General features: G+C 49.8%; 1 protein-coding gene across 7 annotated transcripts in view; it reads right to left on the bottom strand.

Moving 5' to 3' along the window:
* LPP (LIM domain containing preferred translocation partner in lipoma) overlaps positions 1 to 20216 on the bottom strand; it is a 356009-nt gene extending 335793 nt beyond the window's left edge. For 5 of the 7 annotated variants that reach the window (XM_072868734.1, XM_072868732.1, XM_072868730.1 and 2 more), the window contains exon 1: positions 20084 to 20216. The gene's annotated coding sequence lies outside the window, so the exon portion shown is untranslated. Of the gene's footprint in view, positions 1 to 19716; positions 19789 to 20083 lie in introns of those variants that run through there. The other 2 variants (XM_072868735.1, XM_072868731.1) reach the window with 1 other exon arrangement.
* Between the last annotated feature and the right edge of the window lie 1169 nt (positions 20217 to 21385).

The raw sequence follows: 21385 nt of genomic DNA on the forward strand, positions 1-21385 counted from the left end.
GAGCGGCCTCACCACCAACTGCTTTTCATGAAAACATTTTTGTTTTCAACAAATGTTGTTACCAGCACAAATAGAAGAATAAAAAAAAAACCTAAACTTTTTTTCCATTACAAAACAAGAACTGAGTTGCAAGCTGACGCTTCCCGCAGAAAACTCCATTTTGAGAAAGAAGCCATTTATACCAAATACAGATAAAAATTTCTGGAGCGATTCTGACAAGCCCTAATAACTGCTCTTAACTACATTTCAAAACTAGGAGGACCACAGATGCCTGTGGATGTGTCTGCCTTCTGAACAAGAAAGTACCATTACTTCCATCGTAGATGGAGACCAAGACATACAGAAAATACATTAAAAAGCTGTTTTAGTTCCTAAATTACCTCAACTTCAGCTGGAAGCCAGGCTCCTCATTGATTTTGGCCCTTATCACCAAAAGAATTAAAAAAAAAACCCAACAGAGGCAGCGTTTCAGGCCATGCTTTATGCTTTTCCTCCCTGTGACAGCAAAACTAGTCTGTCACCGCAGAGCCCCCACGCCCGGGCTGGGATGGGGAGGGACGATGGCAAGGGTGCTCTGTGCTGCTCCTCGCTCCTCTGAGCCACCAGACCTTCACCGCAGACAAAGCCACTGCCAAAGGGCACCTGAACATCATCACCACCACCCCTGGGGTGTGCAAGCCTCAGCCCAGCACTAATAAGTAAAATAAGGGGATGGAGGGGTCTCCAGTGCACAGAGCAGCACGACAATGGGAAGGAAAGGCGATTCTAATCCACCTGGCTCAGCAGGACTGCGCACACGCCGTCCCGCAGCGTAGCTGTCAAATGCCCATCTATCTCAGCACAACGACCTGCAGGATGACGCGCAGCTCCACACGCTTCCCCTACATGTCAGGGAGGGACCTTCTCCCCACCCCAAGATGACAGCAGTGGGGATAAGGGACACAAGCCTGCAGCCATCATGCCATTTGCTCAGCACCCGGCCCTATACACACTCCCGTCCTCCCAGCTGGGGCTCAGGCTCAAGCAAAGGGAAGGCAGTGGACATCCCTCCATCACCTTGTGCAGGAAAACCAGCTGTGCAGACTTCCATGGGAACTCTGCAGATTATCCTCCCCCCAAAGAAGCTTAATTAATTGCCTATAAAAGGGGATTGTGATTTATCTCACAACTTCTTTCAGTACAATAAGTGCAAGTATTGTCACGTCTCATCTCCTTAAAAATTAAGGATAGCAAGTCTTTAGCCCGTGTGCCATTTTATCTTGACGTGGAGAAGTATATACACTGGACTTGCACTGCATTTCCTTTATTTTTTGCCTAGCACCAACAGTGACTATAAAACTGTACCCCTGGACCTGTACGATTTGGTTCACTTTTACTACGTTCCTGTTTCTTGGTGGAAAGAAAGAGGCTTTTGGTTTACCCAACAGCAAAGCTATCAATTAAACATCCTCAGCACCCTTACTGGACCTCATCAGTACTCACAGGGAGAGATCATGCTTCTTCCCATGTATCTGATGGTTTCTCAGCACAAAGTTTTCTTGGCTGCTAATTCTCTGTGTTCTTTCCAAGAGTTTGCCACACAATATCCTCCAGCCTGCTGCACCTAGGCGCAGTATTTTGGAAGAGCACATGCCTATTTGTTTGAAACATTAGCTACAGAGTGTGGGTGCAACATCACACCGAGGGTACAAAACACTTGAGACCAAGAAAGGTCTCTTCAACCTGCATCCACCTCGATGGTGTGATTCACGGGAGCACCTAACAGCGTAACACCACCATCATACCTGTCCTCGCCTACTCCTACCCTACCATACTGAGCTTGTCAGCGGGAATTTTGTCGCCAGCCTTGAAACCAGCATTTATGTTATAAAGCCAAGTGTTTTTATTTTTTTACTTGGTGATGGAGAAAAACAGAAAGGAACTGCAGAAGCTTTTGGAGACAAAGATCTCTCCAGGACGTGCCAGCTAATATTTTCAAAGACTGACTTGGCACAACATCAAGGAAGCCGGCATCCAACTTGCAAGCAAGCAAGACCAGCTCCTTGCCAGCCATCAGCCAGGCTCAAGGAGCATTAGTGACTGCAGTCAGGAAGAAGGAAGGAGAGGAGGAAAGAGAAAGACAGACTAATACTGCACCTATCACAAGAGGTACAGCCACATGCCTGGCCACCACCCAAGAAGGAAACACAGAGAATAAAATGAGGTGGGACCTCTGTGAGCAACCACAATGTCTCAGGCAGCAGTGGCCATGCACAAGTCAGTACTCGCCAAGACTGACCACGCAGCAGTGCGTGAGATGCCACACTGGGCCTTCAGCCTAGAAACAGGAGACATGCATGGGAGGCTGCGTGGGAAGAGCTGGCAAGTGAAGACTGTCCTATCAAGGCTGCAAATCTGCACATCGCACACAGAAACTCACACCAGCCTCGCGTAAGCCATTCGCCCGTAGCCACTGTATATCTAGTTACAACCCCCAGAAACAAGCTGACTCGATCACCAGGCCTTTATCAGCATTCACAGAGACCAGAGAGGGTCAAGAGAGCCATCATCCAGGAAGAGAGGACAAGCACAGTGAGCTCAGCGGGAACTTGACAGGCCAAGGATGACTGCAGTCATGGAGGACCGATGAGAGCTCGCTCGCGTCGCCCTCTTTTTCTGTGGCTCTCAAAGACAACAAAACCTCTGACTTTTGATTAAACCACGCTACTCTCAAAAGAGAGGGCGGCTTAGGGGCTTGGGGACTCAGTGAGAAGCTATTTATCTCAAGGTCATGGGTTCGTACCCTCTTCAAGTTGTTTTTGCTTAGTCAATTAAAACAGAGGACTCCATCTGCATTAAAAATAAATGTTACTAAAGGCACAGCCAGATACTACCTTGTGAAACAGGCAGATTAAGAAAATAAAGCCCCTTTGCTGCTCCTTGCAAGCCCTGCAGCCGAGCACAGCAACTTTGGGAACGCTCCCTGTGCAAAGTGAACACAACCTGCTTTCGCACCCAGAGTAGCAAAGCAAAGGAGGGGATTGCAGGTGAGCAGGCACAGCTGCCATTGCCAACCTCCAACTGCAGGTTAGGCACATCCCCCTAAGGAGCATTATGGATGGAGCTGATCCTGCCCTGGCCTCTGAACCTGGTCCTGGGAGACTTCTGTCCATCCCTGTACCACTGCTTTGAGAGGAGGTACCTTCAGCCGGTGACCGCTGCCCAGACGGCTATTCCTCCTACACCAGCTGGTGCTCAGAGGCAAGAACCCCACCATGAGGTCATGGGGATGATAAGCAGCAAGACTGGAGATGTGCTTCTGCCTTTCCACACGCAGAGCAAACAGCATCCACGGGGCTCCAGCCCTTGCTGCCAGGGAGCCTGACCACTTTGGACTGGACATCTTCCAGTCCTCAACCCAGTGGTGACATCAGACAGCCCCTCCGATTTGCACTGGAGGAGCTCGAACACTTCCATGAACACTTAGGATCAGCGGAAGTGAGGAGACCCTCTGTCCTCCTCCTGCTGCAGGCCCAGCCCCAATGGTGACGGAAAGGTGTCAAATGCAGAGGTCGAGCAAACGGGGAGGAGAGAGGACACCTTCCACTACATCACCAGGCCCAGAACAACGCATGGAAGTTAATGCGTCTCTGAAACCAATTACTGATAGAAACCAAATTATCTACGAACTCCAGCGGCTGCATTTGGGGTTCCTGGTAGTGAGCACAGACACAGTCAAAACCTTTTGTTGTTGTTGTTGGGTTTTAGCCCATAAAAAGTCAAGATAAAAACATGCTCCTGAACGCGGGGTGCACACGCTCGCCTCTGTCACCTTTAGTGGCTTCCCACTGAGAAAACACATCCTCCCCCCCCTCCAAATGCAACTATTAGGTTTCACAAAATTTTTCATAACTCCATGCTTTTTTTGTATTTACCCTTTGGCCCAAAAGAAGAGAAAGGATTCAAGCACAAACTCCCTGTGCAGCAGGATGGAGCTGCTGGCCGTTCTGGGGCCCTCCCATGCATTATGGTCAGTGCAAGGGTAACGCGGCAAAACGGAAGGGTTTGGAAACAAACGGGAAGCAACCAGAGTTTTCTTCCATTCACCGAAGATGGTCATTATTTTGGGGAGGACTGCATATCCTTTTGGCTTTTAATTAGCGGCAAACCAAGTCAACCTTGGTTCACATGGGAGTCTGTTTTAGACCTGTTATAGACCACCCAACCAGGATGAAGAAAGAGGTAGATGAAATATTCTATAAGCAGCTGGGAGAAGTCTTACAATTGCTAGCCCTTATTCTCATGGGGGACTTCAACCTACCAGATGTCTGCTGGAAATGCAATACAGCAGAGAGGAAACATTCTAGGAGGTTCCTGGAGTGTCTGGAAGAGAACTTCCTGACACAGCTGGTGAGTGAGCCAACAAGGGAAGGTGCCCCACTGGACCTTGTTCGCGAACAGAGAAGGACTTGTTGGTGATGTGATGGTTGGAGGCTGTCTTGGGCATAGTGATCACAAAATGATAGAGTTTTGGATTCTTGGAGAAGTAAGGAGGGGGCTCAGCAGAACTGCTACCTTGGACTTCCGGAGAGCAGACTGTGGCCTGTTTAGGACATTGGTTGACAGTCCCTTGGGAAGCAGTCCTGAAGGGCAAAGGAGTCCAGGAAGGCTGAACATTCTTCAAGAAGGAAATCTTAAAGGCGCAGGAGCAGGCCATTCCCATGTGCCAAAAGATAAGCCAGCAGGGAATAAGACCAGCCTGGCTGAACAGAGAGCTTTGGGTGGAACTCAGGAAAAAAAGGAGAGTTTATGACCTTTGGAAGAAGGGGCAGGCAATTCAGGAGGACTACAAAGATGTCATGAGGTTATGCAGGGAGAAAATTAGAAGGGCCAAAGCCCAACTAGAGCTTAATCTGGCTATTGCCTTAAAAGACAGTAAAAAAATGTTTCTATAAATACATTAGCAACAACAGGAGGGCTAAGGGTAATCTCCATCCTTTATTGGATGTGGGGGGAAACATAGTGACAAAGGATGACGAAAAGGCTGAGGTACTTAATGCCTTCTTTGCCTCAGTCTTTAACAGTAAGACCAGTTGTTCTCAGGGTGCCCAGCCCCCTGAGCTGGAAGACAGGGACAGGGAGCACAATGAAGCCCCCATAATCCAAGGGGAAATGGTTAGCAACCTGCTACACCACTTAGACTCACACAAGTCTATGGGGCCGGATGGGATCCACCCCAGAGTACTGAGGGAGCTGGCAGATGTGCTCACCAAGCCACTTTCAATCCTTTATCAGCAGTCCTGGCTAACCGGGGAGGTCCCAGTTGACTGGAGGTTAGCAAATGTGACGCCCATCTACAAGAAGGGCTGGAAGGAGGATCTGGGGAACTACAGGCCTGTCAGTCTGACCTTGGTGCCGGGGAAGGTTATGGAGCAGATCATCTTGAGTGCCATCATGTACAGGACAACCAGGTGATCAGGCCCAGTCAGCATGGGTTTATGAAAGGCCGGTCCTGCTTGGCTAACCTGATCTCCTTCTATGACAAGGTGACCTGCTTAGTGGATGAGGGAAAGGCTGTGGATGTTGTCTACCTAGATTTCAGTAAAGCCTTTGACACCATTTCCCACAGCATTCTTCTGGAGAAACTGGCTGCTCATGGCTTGGACGGGCGTACGCTTCACTGGGTAAAAAACTGGCTGGATAGCTGGGCCCGAAGAGTTGTGGTAAATGGAGTTAAATCCAGTTGGCGGCCAGTCACAAGCAGTGTTCCCCAGGGCTCAGTATTGGGGCCAGTTCTCTTCAGTATCGTTATCAATGATCTGGATGAGGGGATTGAGTGCACCGTCAGTAAGCTTGCAGATGACACCAAGTTGGGTGGGAGTGTTGATCTGCTCAAGGGTAGGAAGGCTCTACAGAGGGATCTGGACAGGCTGGATCGATGGGCCAAGGCCAATTGTATGAGGTTCAACAAGGCCAAGTGTCGAGTCCTGCCTTGGGTCACAACAACGCCATGCAATGCTACAGGCTTGGGGAAGAGTGACTGGAAAGCTGCCCGGCAGAAAAGGACCTGGGGGTGTTGGTCGACAGACGGCTGAATATGAACCAGCAGTGTGCCTAGGTGGCCAAGAAGGCCAATAGCATCCTGGCATGTACCAGAAATAGCATGGCCAGCAGGACTGGGGAAGTGATTGTCCCCCTGTACTCAGCACTGGTGAGGCCACACCTCAAATACTGTGTTCAGTTTTGGGCCCCTCACTACAAGAGAGACATTGAGGTGCTGGAGTGTGCCCAAAGAAGGGCAACGAAGCTGGTGAAGGGTCTAAAGCACAAGTCTTATGAGGAGCAGCTGAGGTAGCTGGGGTTGTTTAGCCTGGAGAAAAGGAGGCTGAGGGGACCTTATCGCTCTCTACAGCTACTTGAAAGGAGGTTGTAGAGAGGTGGGGGTCGGTCTCTTCTCCCAAGTAACAAGCAACAGGACAAGAAGAAAAAGCCTCGAGTTACACTGGGGAGGTTTAGATTGGCTATTAGGAAAAATTTCTTCACCAAAAGGGTTGTCAGGCATTGGAACAGGCTGCCCAGGGAAGTGGTTGAGTCACCATCCCTGGATGGATGACATGTAGATTTAAAAGACATGTAGATGTCATGCTTAGGGACACGGTTTAGTGGTGGACTTGGTAGTGCTAGGTTAACGGTTGGACTTGATGAACTTAAAGGTCTTTTCCCCACCTAAACGATTCTATGATTCTATGAGTGAGAAACTATTAGGGGCTACGGCTCTGCAACCAAGGAAAACAAATCTGTACCAGTCCTTCACCCCCAGAATAACTTCTGAGTGTCAAGCACAGTTACCAGGGGAATGAATAGCTTCTCCTGCGAGCTCCTCACTCAATTAAACTAATGCAGACAAAAAGGCCAGGCAGCAGCAGCAGGCAGCACGGGGCGAGTCAGATGCACACGCTTGGCATGCAGGGAGCAACCGCAGCAGGTTCAGAGTGATGAGGGAGAAGGAGCAGTCCACAGCCAAGGCTTCTCCTTGACATGCTGAATGGCAAAAACTGGCAGGGTCTGTGCCCTGAGGAGACTTCAGGAAGCTTTAACTGAGAAGACAGAAGCACACCTTGGTATCCGTAGCTGTCATCCATATTTAACGGAGACTGATAAAGATCTGAGTGAGGAAACACCTAAGAAAAGTCCTTGATTTACTAGTAATCCAGAACTATCCTATTGCTGCCTCCCATTCCACTCAGCAGCCTTATAATTATAACTCTGCCTGAAAAATCAGGACAGCCATCAAGCCAGAGCACAAAATAGAGGCCAGGAGAAACAAGTAGAATCCTCAGCCCTTCTTGAGCAAGAAAGCCAAGCATCTAAAACATCCCAATCATCTTTCAAAGCACCCAGGGAAAAAAAAAAAAAATTAGATGCAGCAGGAGCTTGTTTTTGTTCCCAGTTGCTCTTTGCAGACCAGCTCTTGGGGCACTAATGATCCATTGAAGAGGATTGATTCCTGTTTTCTCCCCCTTTCATTAAGAGGATGAATATGGACCTTGGAGGCTACAGTGACATATGTAAGTCTTCCTTACACTTCACTCCTCTGTGATGCGCTACAGCTTAATTTTCTCTTTGGAAAATTAGCCAAATAGCCTTTTTTTTTTTTTTTTTAGGGGAAAGCAAAGTATCAGGCAGCTTCTGGCCCATGCAACACTGAGCAAACTTCTCCTGATAAAAAAGGCTGCAAGACACTCATTATCAGAGATCTCCGAAGACTCCATACAGGCAAAGTTACTGCAGTGGAGTTCCCTGGTCCTCCGTGTGTTATCTCTGGCAGCTGGCTGGGGTTGTACTTCATGGTAGGATGGAGCAGGAACAGCCAGGACATGAATTGCAAACTGCAGAGTCCAGAGACAACTCCAGAATAAACTGCTGCTTCAGCAACACACATCCATATAACTTGCTTGACATCAGAGGCATCGTGGAGCTTGCAACTAAATGTCCACATTTCAGGAAAGATAGGGAGGCAAGCAAAGGATTCAGGCCAGTCAGGAGCATCATGCCTACAGACACCACCAACAAGGAGGTGGGCACGTCAGCATGGGGACAAAGGCAGGCAGCAAGCAAAATCCACAGCTCCCTCCTTTCAGTTGCATTTTAATAAAGTGCAAGTGGGCAAACATAGAGCGCTAAATCCCATTCCCCCTCAAAAACTAAAGGAAGTTGTGTCTTTGACTTCAATGGAAACGGAGCCTGGCCCTTGCATAGCTGAAGGCAGGGAAAGCTGCTGTGGTCAGACCAGCCCAATGTAGCGGTGGCAGGTGCTCTGCAAAGCCGAACCCACACAGCCATGAACACGCCCCAGCTTAGATGGGCTCTTCCAGCAGGTGTTATTTGAATCCTGGGCATCTCTCTAGCAAAGTGCAATGATATTTAACTTCCTTGTGGGCTCAGGAGGCTGCCAAACATCTGTTGGGATTAGTTGGTTCATGTTTGTAAAGTGCACACAAATGCTATCATAAGGAAGGGGCTGACCTATTTATGGATGTGAATGCTGGACCGAGACCCAAACCCACATACTGTATTTGCAAATATGGCTGTATCTCCCCTGCCAGATTTTACTGTGTGAAGCTAGGATGGAGGCACAAGATGTCACCTAGAGCTTACAGCCCACTTTTGGTCACTGCTAATTTAAGCGAGTCATACTGCTTCCCTCCTCCACTTTACCCCATCCAATTGCACAACCGAATTTTGTTAACAAGCTGGGCTACTGTGGCTCTACCAGGGGGCTAGTGTGGCTCTACCAGGAGCCCCCAAATGCCATATGGATTGCCCTTTGCAGGAAAAACCCACCTTCCCTCAAGCCTCCATCGCACTCCCTGGAGCCCTACCAGGGCTGCAGATCACAGACTCTCAACCCACGGATCTCCGGCAGGCTCCCAGAGGCCAAGCTGTAGCAGATCAGCCACCCAAATTCCTCATGGCAAGGGACTTTGCATCAAGTTTCACATTTCTCTTGGGTGTCCCTCCCTCCCACACAGGCCTCCTGTGAGTAAGGGCTAAGGAATGAGACAGCGAGCCTGCACAGCTCAGAAACCACAGTGATAAACAGCCGTGTGGGAGATGAACTCCCCAGGAAGGACGAAGAAGAGCCCAAGTAGGTTTCAGATGGAACCAAGCACATTTGTTAAGGGGATTATAGGTGGCAATGGCTTCCGATGGCAGGGCCACAGGAGCCGTGACTCAGAATTGCTTTGCACCAAGTTGCAAGTCCTAGACATACAGCTTTGCTCTGCCAGAAGCTACTGCTCCCCTTTCCTCCACAGACACATTTCAATACTTATCAGGTCTCCATCTTAGTCACATTCTGCTAACACACACTTTTTACATCCTTTTCATCTTCCCTCATAATCAGTCACTATGTCCCCAAGTCAATCGCTCTGCTCTTCTCTCACCATTCTCTGGTTTATCTTCATCTCCCAGGGCAGGAGCTCCCCAGACCCAGATGCCGCTCCATGGGTGCAGCCTGTGCTCTCTGCTCAGGTTCACAGGACTTCAACATGCACAGTTTGGCAGACTCATTACTCTTCTTTGGGTAGCATAACAAGTGGCAGGCTCAGCCCAAGATGCTACAGGTCAAATTTAGAGATATGGACAACCCAAGAAAATGTTGTCCATGTGATATGGAAGCAAAAACAAAGAGAAGGACGAACAAGAACCCAGGAGCATACCAATACCATACCCAGAATTACTCATGTCTTTCATTAGATGGATAGGCCTTGTCTTGTTCTGGAGATCAAGAGCATCTGGAATCACTTCCATTACACGTCAGGTAGAATGTGCACAACTAAAGCACGAAGAAAATATTCCCATCTAGCAGGTGCATCTACCAAGACAGCTGGAACTAAACTAGATGATGATCCAATGTGGGACTTCCTGATAACACACAGCCACCTTTGTACATCCAGTTCCACCCATGAAACTGGACACACCCTTAATCAGGTATGAATCAAATCATCTGAGACATGAGAAATTTATCAAGAGCTACTATAAAAACCCATAAGGTTGCTTGTGCCTCACTGCACTTCCCCTTCAAGGGATGGGGAGCAGCCAACGCAGGCAGACAGCTGCCCTGAACACAACAAAGCTGGAGCATACCACTTTTGCTAGGACTTCTTGCACATGACAGCATGACCCAAGACCGAAAACACCATCTTAGGTGTGCAAATGCATACAGACCTGAGGCTTGGGCTACGGCATCCAGGGAACTCCAGCAGGCAGGGAACCAGAGTGGTGCGGGTATGGGTATGACACCCCAGTGAGCGGCCTGACCCCAGACAAGGTGGGGCACTACCAGCACAGATGATCATTGTAACACACCAGAGCATGAGTCCTCCCTTTTTCACCCCAGGGTACATCACAGCAAGGCAATGCACCAGCTGGTGCAAAGGCAAAGTGATGCCAACCCATCTGCCCTGCACCCTCAGAGAGATCTGATACACACCTGTAAAAACAGTGACCACAAAACACTGCCCATAGGTCACATATGCAATGAGGGCATGGGAGATAACTTCATCCAGAATGACTTACAAATGAACCCACCCTACAGGGATGCTTGTGTGTAGTAAGGCAACGAGCTCTGCTCTTGTAGCTCCTTCTCCTCTCACTCTACAACGCGGTCCTTAAAAACTTCTCCACCAACTTCCCCAGCCTCTACACAGCCCGAGTTCACAGCTCTCCCATGCAGCAGAGCAAAACACACCGTGCCATGGAAGAAGGAGCACAGGCACTCCATAAGCTGCCATCCTTTCACCCAAACACTTTGAGTACCTGGGTGGGTGGAGTGCCTTGAAATACACGCTCATTTATATTGTTTTAAGTTCATCTGCTGCTCTGGCCTCATTCCCAAATCTCATACACTGAGGGAGACACTTGAAGAGGCATTAGGTGCCAAGAATGCCACACTCATCACTGCAACAACACAGAGGTCCAAGGCATTATTCCTAACTTCCAAAATATGCTTCTGCCCCACAATTTGTCACTTAATGCCACTGTTAGAGGCTTGCAACTTGACTACTTCACTCACAATATGACCTCCTGCACTGTATGAGGGTGACTTCATTGCAGCAAGGCTATAGGCATTCTGCATTCTACAGCACCGTTTCAGAAGAAAAGAAGCCAGACATCTCCCCAGATAACTTTAACCCTTTTGCCTGTCATTTCTTCCCCATCTGTCTGCCTTGGGAGCAAATTGGGATTCAGGTACAGGACAGTGCTTAAACACTTGCTTATCTTTAGGCACACAAGTAGCTGCAGAGAGTTCAGCTGGATTACTCATACACTTGAATTTCAGACTTACTATGCGGAAGGTTCACCAAGCCCTCCTTAAATGGCAAAGATGCAATGCCATGTTTTCCAAGCTCAACTCTGTGCATCCCAAGGAACCCGAGAAAGAACTAGATTCTCTAAAAAAGCACCAAAGTGGAACTGTGCTCGGGAAGGCATAATTTCCATTCTCCCAAAAAATAGCCTGCTGGATCAGAAGTGATGGAGAACCACCACAGCTCTAAAAGAAGCTTAAACTACCCTAAAAAATGGCAGTCTTACTGTACACAGGAAAATAAGCTACTCAGGAAGTGTCCAGCTGATGATGTGAAGTCCCCCATTACCCATATTCTACTTCTTGAAATATGTTTTTATACATAAATACCACCTGGATCTTAACCATTTTTGTGGTTCATTTCTGGACATCCCCACCATCACGTTTCAGATTCAACAGCATTAAACTGCCCTGGCTTCTAAATGCCAGAGGCAAAGACCAGCTTCCATACTAAGCTAGGCATTTCAATACCCAGGCAAGATAAGTACAGGCCTTGCCCCCCAGTCAACGACAATGATGATAATGCGCAAGAGGCAGGTAAAAGCAGAAAAGATGGGGGAGATGGACTGTAAAGATAGGCATAACTGCAATAAGCAGTTCAGAGTAATCTCCAGAGTTACGTGGAAAGGATGCTAACTTCAGTCTGTAATTACAAACAATTCTTTTCAACCACTTCTCTGTTTGATTATCAGTTATGACTGCAAACTAAAGAGAACAACCCTGGTCTAGCTGGCTTTTTTCTCCTGGATTTCAGTGTCAGGGATGACGTGAGACTCCCAACCTCACTACCTTACAGGCCTCAGTGTCCCATCAGTAAAATGGCAAGAATAATTTTCCTTCACCTCAGGAAGGCACTGCAAAAATAGTCCCCCCAACTTGCAAAGCACTCCAATAAAAGACCAAAGAGCACTCCAGAACAGCACAAAAGGAAATTAATAATTGTGCATTCAGTCCCAAGTTTGAATAGTATGTAGTAAATAAGGTTTGGGGCCACACACTGCACAAAAAGAAAAGAAAATGAATAGCTGCTCATTAAGTATCACCTTCCACTCTGGACACAAAGAGTAGGTGCTCTGGCAATTAAGTGGCTATATCATAATACTCGCCTGCAGGGGAGGCCAAATTAAGGTTTCATCAATGACCTCCATTCTAGCATTTCATAGCTTTGGAGCACTTGGACTTTGCAACTTTAACACCATACTTTTAACCAAGTTCACTGCTTGTAATTAACTACAGGACTGCCACGTGGCTGCCGCAATCACTATCTGTTTCTCTTGGGAAATCCAGATTAAAGGCTTGTCTTGGCCACAGTAATAGCTTGAGGTATCTCTCAAGATTTGCCCAAACCCCTGAAAAGCAAAACAAGTCTCTACCTCAAGCAATGAGGTGTGTTAAATTCAAGCCAGCTGATCTCCTTCAGGGCTGAGCTGCAGTAGGAATGCTGCTGACACCAGGGCAAGTGAGGCAGGGGAGATGCAGCAGCTGGAGTTACAACCACTTATCAGCTGCTAATCCAATCACTCTCCCAACCCAGTCGCTTTGTGCCACGCACTGTCTGGGAGACTCCTCACTTTCATTCAAGCTTGCCTCATTAAGTGGAGTAATTCAAGTCTGTTAAGGTGAGGTAATAAACTGCTGAAATAGAAAGAGCTCCTTAGGGTACATGCACACAGCACATTGAAGATGCACATGCACGTTACTGAGATTTAAACCACTGCAGTTGGGGTACAATGAACACAGCAACTGCAGCAGGACTGCCTGCAAGTCACCTGTGAAGCACCCCAAACCTCTCTTCCAAAAAAAATAAAAAACCTCACCAACCTGAGTTTCAGGCAGCCAGCCACATTGCTGAAAAAGCCCTAGAACAGATATTTTAAATTTGCTCTGTTATGCTTACCTAAGGCTTGGAGCTGGACTGCTTTTACCCCATCGTGCAGTGCTTCCCTACCCACCCTACTGGGCTCCACAGCCCCTTCTTCAAGGTCTCCAGCACGATCTGTCAGCCTCCTCCATCCTGCCTGCCTCCTCCCAGCTGGCCAGGCTGGTCCCACAAGAAAGCAGCTGGGTCCTGGTTCCTCAGCAGCATTATGGCCCCCAGCTACGCAGCCCTTGCAGAGGCTCTCCAGCAGGAGGAGAGATCAGGAGCAGGAGGAGAGATCAGGAGCAGGAGGAGAGATCAGGAGCAGGAGGAGAGGGAGAAGGGGAGATGACTGCAGATCCCCATAATGAGATCCACTGGCCTAAAAAAAGGGGGGGGAGAGGGGAGTTACAAATTGATGCATAACCAAGACCTGACTGTGTAATTCGGCGCTAACAGCGTAGTTTACTGAATGTTAATTAAATCCTCAGTGCCTGTTACCAACTGTGGAGATCAACTTATTTTTAAATTAAATAAGCAATAAATGCTTAGATGAACTTCTACTAAATTTCACCCAGTGAATGAAGTATGTGGGGCTTTTAATAGACATTAAACAAGATAGTTATGGCAAGTTAGTTGATATTTTATTACCTAAAGATAATGGCCATATTAAATCTCAACTAACTATTCCACTGGCGGCACAATCATCCAAGACTTGGCGGAAGTTTGCCTGCCTTGAAGCATCACTGGGCAGCAGTAGCAGGGGAAGGAAGGCAGCCAAGTGCTGAATGGCACCTACTTAGAGGATGCTCAAGTGCATAAGCCCACTTAGGCACAAAATGGGATCCCTCCCAGCCAGATCTGGAAACCCCAAAGAGGGCTGACAGGGCCTCTCACACAGGAACAAAGCTGGCATAAATCTGAGACCCTCAAGCATCCCAATCCCCCCAAACCAAAGCAACTTATGGGGTTACTGAGGAATCACTATTACGAGGCTCCCTTATGGCATCAAGGGCAACAGAAAACATCCTCGCTAACAGCCTGCAACGCTCAAAAGGTCGTATCTTTTTCTAAGAAAAGGTTATCAGAAGCCCACAACTCCACCAATGTTTGTTTTCCTTTCCTGAGCGTATTGCGATAGTTTGGGAGTGCTTCTGAGTGACTCACATGCGTGTCACTGTCACCCACAGATCCCAACAACAGATACTGACAGTCTAAAATGACAGAGACTTGCTGACAGCAACTTTAAAATGATCATTTTCATGCCAGCTCTTGCACTTGCTCAGAACGTGATCGAAACCAGCTCTTTGAGATGAAAGCAGAATCTCCACCGAGGTGTCTCTACCGGTAACCTTAATCACAATGATTAAGTGTGGGTAGTGGGTTTGCTTTTTTTTTTTAGTCTGGATTGGAAAGATCACGAGCCCTACCTGCCCTGCCGTGCCCAGAAGCAGGAGGAACGGAAAGAGCCAAGCCCTGCACTCTGCTAACCCCCACTTCTTGGGCAGGCACAAGCTCTCAAAAAGCTTTTAAACTTTGTGGGGTTTTTCTGGTCTGTGGTTTTCGGTTTGATTTGTTGTTTTCTTTTCTCTGTTTGTTTCTATTTTACAAAACAAAAAGCGCCTGAAATTAAAGGGAGGAAAACACAGAGCTCTTCAGACTTTACCAATGCTCTCCTCCAGCATCCCAATGCACATGTGAAAGCCAATCGCAACACATTCCCTCCAATCCCTCCTCTGGAACCGTTGTTCATAAAGTTATTTCAAGTCCTGTATTTTCCTACATATAACCCACAGTCTTTAAAGGTATTGTTCCTTGTGAATCTGTCCCTCAGATAACCCACATCCTTACATAAACTATGGTTTCCGTCTCCTCCACTCCTGCCTGCTTTTGAAGCATGGCTGCAGTTCCAGTAAGCTCTCTAACTTTTAGCAGAATTACCCTGCTACGAGAGTAAGAGGGAGATGATGAAGCTACCAGGGTAAGAAAGCAGGCTGCGGAGGACGGAAAGCAGGCAAGAGCATCGCTGTCTCGCTCATGCATGCACTCAGCAAACACAGATGCTGAATCCCAGACTTCTGGCGGGTCACATAGACTTGGTATTCACCTTGGTTCCCTGAAGGCTTCTCTCCATAAAAAAAATAACATCCCTAAAAATCACAGATGTATCTAAAGGAAACGCATATTTCTTCGTCATCCCAATGCCATCTTTAAAACATCTCCATGCATCCACAGGGACTTCCCTCCACCTGAAGGGATTACCAGGGCTGCCACAGACTGCACGGGGAAGAGCACAGACAACCAGACGGAGGTGAAACCCAGAATGGTCCGGGGCCAGCCGGAGCAGAGGGTGTGGGTACTGCCCAGAGCCACGTCAGGGCTGGAAGAGTTTATTAGGAGAAAGGCAGAGTTGTGTGGGTCAGGCTTTCAGATGCTTGACGAGGAACGAAATGCCACCAAGGATGCATTGTTCGCACAACCATGATGGGCAGAGGAATAGAGAAACCACTGCGGGCACCCTGAGGGTATATGTTTCCACAGACGCACGGAAACTGACTTCTTACAAACAATTTGTCATCCACCCAAGCTACTGCTTTTCTCCAGCTACAGTCAGCAAGAGATGCTTCAGTGAAACCTACATGAAACAGTCTCTTCTTTCCAATTAGATGTTTATGATATGAGCCATCACCATTAGCTGGTATAACTCTGAATGTACCTGACATTCATACAACCATCCCACCTCCTTTCCAGACTTGGCTAAATTCTTGTCCTCAGCAACGTTCTGCATGATAAATGCCACCATTTAGTTACATGGAAAAGCACTCAATTTTGTTCGTTTTGAATCAGCCGCTTTCACCTTGGCTTGCATTGGTACAAAGGAACAGAGATCCCTTTCCCACAGCACTCACTGTTTCTGTGACACCTTTCTAACATATGTCCTTCATATAGGAGTGATCCCAAACTACTGGTCAAACTCCCTCGGGTTTTCCAGCTCCCCACCATTTTTACTATCCCTCTCCAAAACTGCACACACCAGGCTTCACTGATCAGAAGGGAGTCATTTAAGTTTTATAGTCAGGCATTATACAGCCAAACACAAGCAGCGATTTTAACAAACAAGGCAACAGTCAGGCTTCAAAATTAAGTGAGTAGTGTCTCCACTCTGACCATGAACCCCCACACCGTAATTCGTACGATGAGTTATAGTTAAAAATACATACTGATGGTCATGTTACATATTTAAAAACAAACACTCCCGCTCCACTGAGACTGTATAGGTGCCTTCCAAGACTCACTAGTCCAGCTCTGGAGCTTCAGCCCCGAACATCCTAGAGAAATGAGTGCTTTGGCAAGGGATACACATCTGAATCTGCACTTTCATTGTTTGAAAGCTTGAATTACACTGCACCAGTTTCTGATTCTGGTAAGACAGAGCCCATTACCTCTCATTAACACAGGACAGCTGAAGATGATATTCAGAGCAATGCAACTTTGAGATCCGATGTGCTCTGCAAGTTTCCATGAGACAAGGCAGCTAAACTGCACAGGAACCTGGAATTTTCTGTACCCTAACTGTGACTGATGGGATATGGGATCTGAAATCCATTCCTGGCCCACTGGCCTAGAGGCAGGTTTTTGCCAGTTTGCCCTGGTTTCACTAGAGCACATCACAAACAGTATCATTCAACACTTTCATCCCCTCAAGCTGGGTGACTGCTCGTCCAAACAGCGACTAGCAGAAGGGGACAAGACCCACAGAGCTGGAGCCTGCACCGAGATGGGCATGCTCACCAGTATCCTGTCCCAACACCCAGGCTGATCTCCAAATCATGCTCTGAAGGTGAAAATCTCACGTCGGTGAAATAGGAATTGGAGCTTCTCTGCCCAGCCAGCTTTTTGGGAGGCAGCTGGTACCAACCACACCAGGTGACTGGGACTTGCACGACAGAGACAACCGCACAACGACAAAAGCTGTAATCCTCGCCGACCTGGGCACCATGCACCACAGAGACTGCGCAACAGCAATGCATTGCAGTTTGGGGCTGTACCTACAGAAGCTTCAATGAGACACAGTTTCAACTTCATTCTCCTCGAGGCGTCCTCCGTTTCCACCCAGGAGTTTACCCAGGCAGCCTACAACGTCCACATATCCCTGACTAGAACTTCTGGACAGCAGGACCACTGGCAACACAGAACACGTGCACGGCCAACACGCCCATGGCCTCCACACAACACACACACTCTGGGGCTGACTTTTGGGAAGAGGGCATTAAAAATCACTCAAGTTCCCTCTCTGTGCACAAGGAGCACATTTTCACAGTCCAACAGACTCATCACACACCACCTACCCACTACTAGGCACCTCTCTCCAGCCAAGAGACCCCCAAAAAGCCTATGATGACCTTCAGCAACCCATGTGCTTCAAACAGGCCCTCCAACCACAGGGCTGGGAGAAGAACCTACAAGGACCAGAAGACATCTGATGGCAGGAGAGCCACCAGCACCATAACTGATGAGGACTTTGCACTGCCACCATCCTGAACCAGGTTCCCCGAACTTGATAGCTTTTCCCAACAACAGCCAATACAAGCTGACTCAGGTGGAGAAAAAAAAAAAAAAAAGAAGAAAACAATTAAAGGAAAACTATATATGAAACTCAACAATTAGAGGGCAGCAGGGTTTAAGGCCCCATTGGCAGCTCCAGCATCTCACTGGAGCTGCAGGCAGGATTAGACACTGAGGGTAGGAGCTCGCTGCCAGGTGGCCCTATGGCCACCACCCACACTGTCACCTGCTGACAGCCCATCCCACAGGGAAAAACCCTCCAACAAACACTAAACAACCAAAAGAGGGGAATAACAGGGCTAATAAATTTAGGAGTGATAGGATGAAAGGTCATGGGGTGGGCAGGGGGAGACAGGGTAGGCCAACAGGCAGAGAGAAGTTTTCAACAGTAAATCTTTATCCTCAGACGGAACTATTTCCCCGAGGGAAATCCCATATTTCAGAGTATTATTTAGCCTTGCCTGGGCCAGTCCGGCTGCAGCAAGGGTGGAGATAACCAGAAAGTCCGTCAGATCCCCAAACTGTGCTGCTGAGCAGCAAGCTGGGCTACACACAGGACAGCGACCAACATTTTCCAGAGTGAACGTAGCTGGTAATGTATAGATGAAATGCTGTGTTCCATTTTCTGGCTCCAAGAGTTCCCCTGCCTTCCTAGTACCCCATATCTGTAATTACTTGGTGAGCCAGCACCTGCTGTATCACCCGGCTCCCAGACATCCAGGGACTCCCCGCTCTCTCTCAGATTTTGCCCCAAAAATCATTCCTGGAAGGTATAAGCACAAACTCTACAGGTAAATGAGTCCAAGGAAGCAAAGGAATTCTCAAATCTAGAGTGCTTCCAAAAACTTAAAGATTTCCATGCAGGACCTTGCATTTCACATGGGTCAAAACCACTTTCTGCACAGGGGCCAAGGTGTTGTGGATATGTAGGAAGGCACATCACCAAGCCTGACGGTTCCTGCAAACTCTTAAAACTTTGTGTATCAATCACCTAGCAAGAGAGAAAGATACCAAACAGGAACCCAACTCAAAAACCAAATAACTGGGCCAAAAAGCCAACTCCTACAGGCACAGTAAAAACATACAAACAAAAAAAATCAAAACAAAGCAGGAGAATCCAACGCTCATTTGTCACCAACGGTGCCAAACTGCACCTCGAGGTACAGTAGCCAGAGCAATTACGGCAAGAGTTTCTCCATCAACACCTCCTACTCCGGTGCACTGCCTTCTCCCCAGCACAGCCCCAGGGCGTGGAGAGTGCTCCTGAACAATAGCAGGAATAAGATTTGCCTGTTCAAAAGGGGAGGGCAAGAGAAGGGGGAGAAAAAAAAAAAAATTATTAAAAAAAAAAAAAAGCCCAGGGTGACGTAAGGGTGTGGGAAACTTTTACGTCCTTACCTGCTGGGGAAGGGTGGGCCTCCCCTGGCGTATAAAAAGCTGCCAGGGCTTTACTCAACTCGTTATTTACTACCGAGCCCCGGCCGACGGGTCGGCCGGCGCAAGGTGCGGCGGCGGGACCGCGCTGCAGCCGCCGCGGGGGCGGAGGCGGCCCCCGCCCGGGCCAGGTGCACCTGCGGCCGGCAGCGCCGCGCCGCCGAGCCCCGGCAGCCCGGGGGGCCCGGCCCGCGGGCAGCCGCCGCCCGGCGCGGAGGGAGGGCGCGCAGCGGAGCCGCTGAAGTACCGGGGAAGTTTCCCCCCGCCACACACCCGGGAGCTGCCCCCGCCCCGCGGCCGAGCTCGCACCGCACGGCACCGGGCCGGGCCGTCCCCCCCCCCCCCGGCGGCCTCGGCGCCCCGGGCGGGAGGGAGGAGCCAGGCACAGCCCCCCCCGGCGGCCAGCAGCGCTCCCCGCCCCGGCCGGGGGCTCCAGCTGTTGCACAGCTGCCTCGGCGGGCGGAGGGGGGGGGAGAGGAAGGGGGCAAGTTATTATCTGCAACAATACCTCGGGGGGAGGAGGCAGCGGAGGCGAGCGCGGCGGCGGCGGCGGCGGGAGGAGGCGGCGGGGGGAGGTGGGGCCGGGGGCGGGGCCGCGGCGGTGCCCAGGCCCGCCCCGCCGCCGGCCCCTTCCGCGCTCCGCGCCGCTGCCCCGCCGCGTCCCCCGGGCAGCCCCTCCCGCGCTCCCTGCTCCTGCGCCCCCACCCCGCGGCCCGCCGCATCCCCCCGGCCAGCCCCTCCGGCGCTCCGCCCTCCCGCATCCCTCCCTACGGTCTTTCCAGCCCCTCCCGCGCCCCTCTGCATCCCCCTGGCCGCGGCGCTCCCGCCTCCTGCATCCCTCCCTCCGGCCCCTCCGCGCCCCCCTCGGCCCTTACCTCCTCTCGGGCGGAGGAAGGGGGGGCGGCAGCCCCGAGCTCGGCGGAACGCCCCCGAAACAAAAAGCGAAAGCGGCGGCCGCTGCCTCCCGCCCCACCGGGCTGCTGCGCTCTGCCCGGGGCTGACGTCAAGGGCCCAAATTCCTGCCTTTCCCTGCAGGCAGATTTGTCCATGTAAGGGCTGGGGCCGGGGCCGGGGCCGGGGCCGGGGCGGCCGCACGGCGGGAGGGGGCTGCGCTGCGCGCACGGCGGGGGGCGGCAGCTACCGCTACCTCGGGGGGGGGGGGAGCGGACACGACGGGGCTGGAGGCAGCCCCGACCCTGCAAGCGTCACCCTCCTGCCCTGTAACCCGGGGTGTTAGGTCCAGAAATGCGCAGCGTGGCTTGCAGCATTCAGCTTTTCACGGAGAAGTTTTTGTCCAGGGCTCCCTATGATTTTTTTGGTGCTTTTCCAACCAACTTTTTCGCTGCTCTTCCCCAACCGGAACGCATAAAAAGGTGGGGGGAGGTAAAAGATGCTCGGAGCTAGAAAGGAGGTGCCTGCTCGGAGATTCAAAACAAAACCTGTCGAGCATACTAAGGAGAGGGGGAAGGGAAACTGTGTTTTCCGATTCTGTTTGATTGTTTTGTGGCTGTTTATAAGGGCTGCAATTAAAATAATTCGGATTTTGAGTGTGATTATTTTTATAACAGAATGTTACCCTGTAAGTAGCTGTTGGGTATCTGTATTTGCCCTGAAGAGAAGGGGAAGACAGAAGGGTTACATTGCCTTCAGGCTCTGGAGGGGAGAGTTGCCAAGCCTTACTCATTTGGAAAGAGATTTCTGGATGAGTTTTTAAGCACTTCAAATGTATTTCATTTTGACAATAAAGGGCTCTGCAGTGCGCTTTCAGAAGACGTTTACAATCTTATCCCATTACCAGCTTTAATGCCCACAGTCACCGCTTGACAGCCCCAGGAGGGAAAGTTCACACGTAAGGACCCAAAAAAGGACAGTAAGTGCCTAAAAGACTTCAGAAGCTGGAGCGCAGAGTTGTGATCCAGCCTCCCTCCCCCTTCCCTGGCTGCCAGCTTGTCTAAAACAAGCAAGCCTGCTCCCAGATTGACCCAAGCGCTCTGGCAGATTGGAGACCCCAGGAGATACCACCCCAGCCCAACGAGCACCCCTTCCTCGGCAGACACCACAGCAGGGGAAGCATGGCATACCCCAAATTCAGTTCTTGGTGCAAATCCCCCGTCTGTGGTTGATTTGGTGTCCTGTGCTGGCCCCCTGTACCAGGGGTGCTAAATTCCTCCCGAGGG

This window comes from Ciconia boyciana, chromosome 7 (genome assembly GCF_034638445.1).
Source record: "Ciconia boyciana chromosome 7, ASM3463844v1, whole genome shotgun sequence".
NCBI classification, from domain to species: domain Eukaryota; kingdom Metazoa; phylum Chordata; class Aves; order Ciconiiformes; family Ciconiidae; genus Ciconia; species Ciconia boyciana.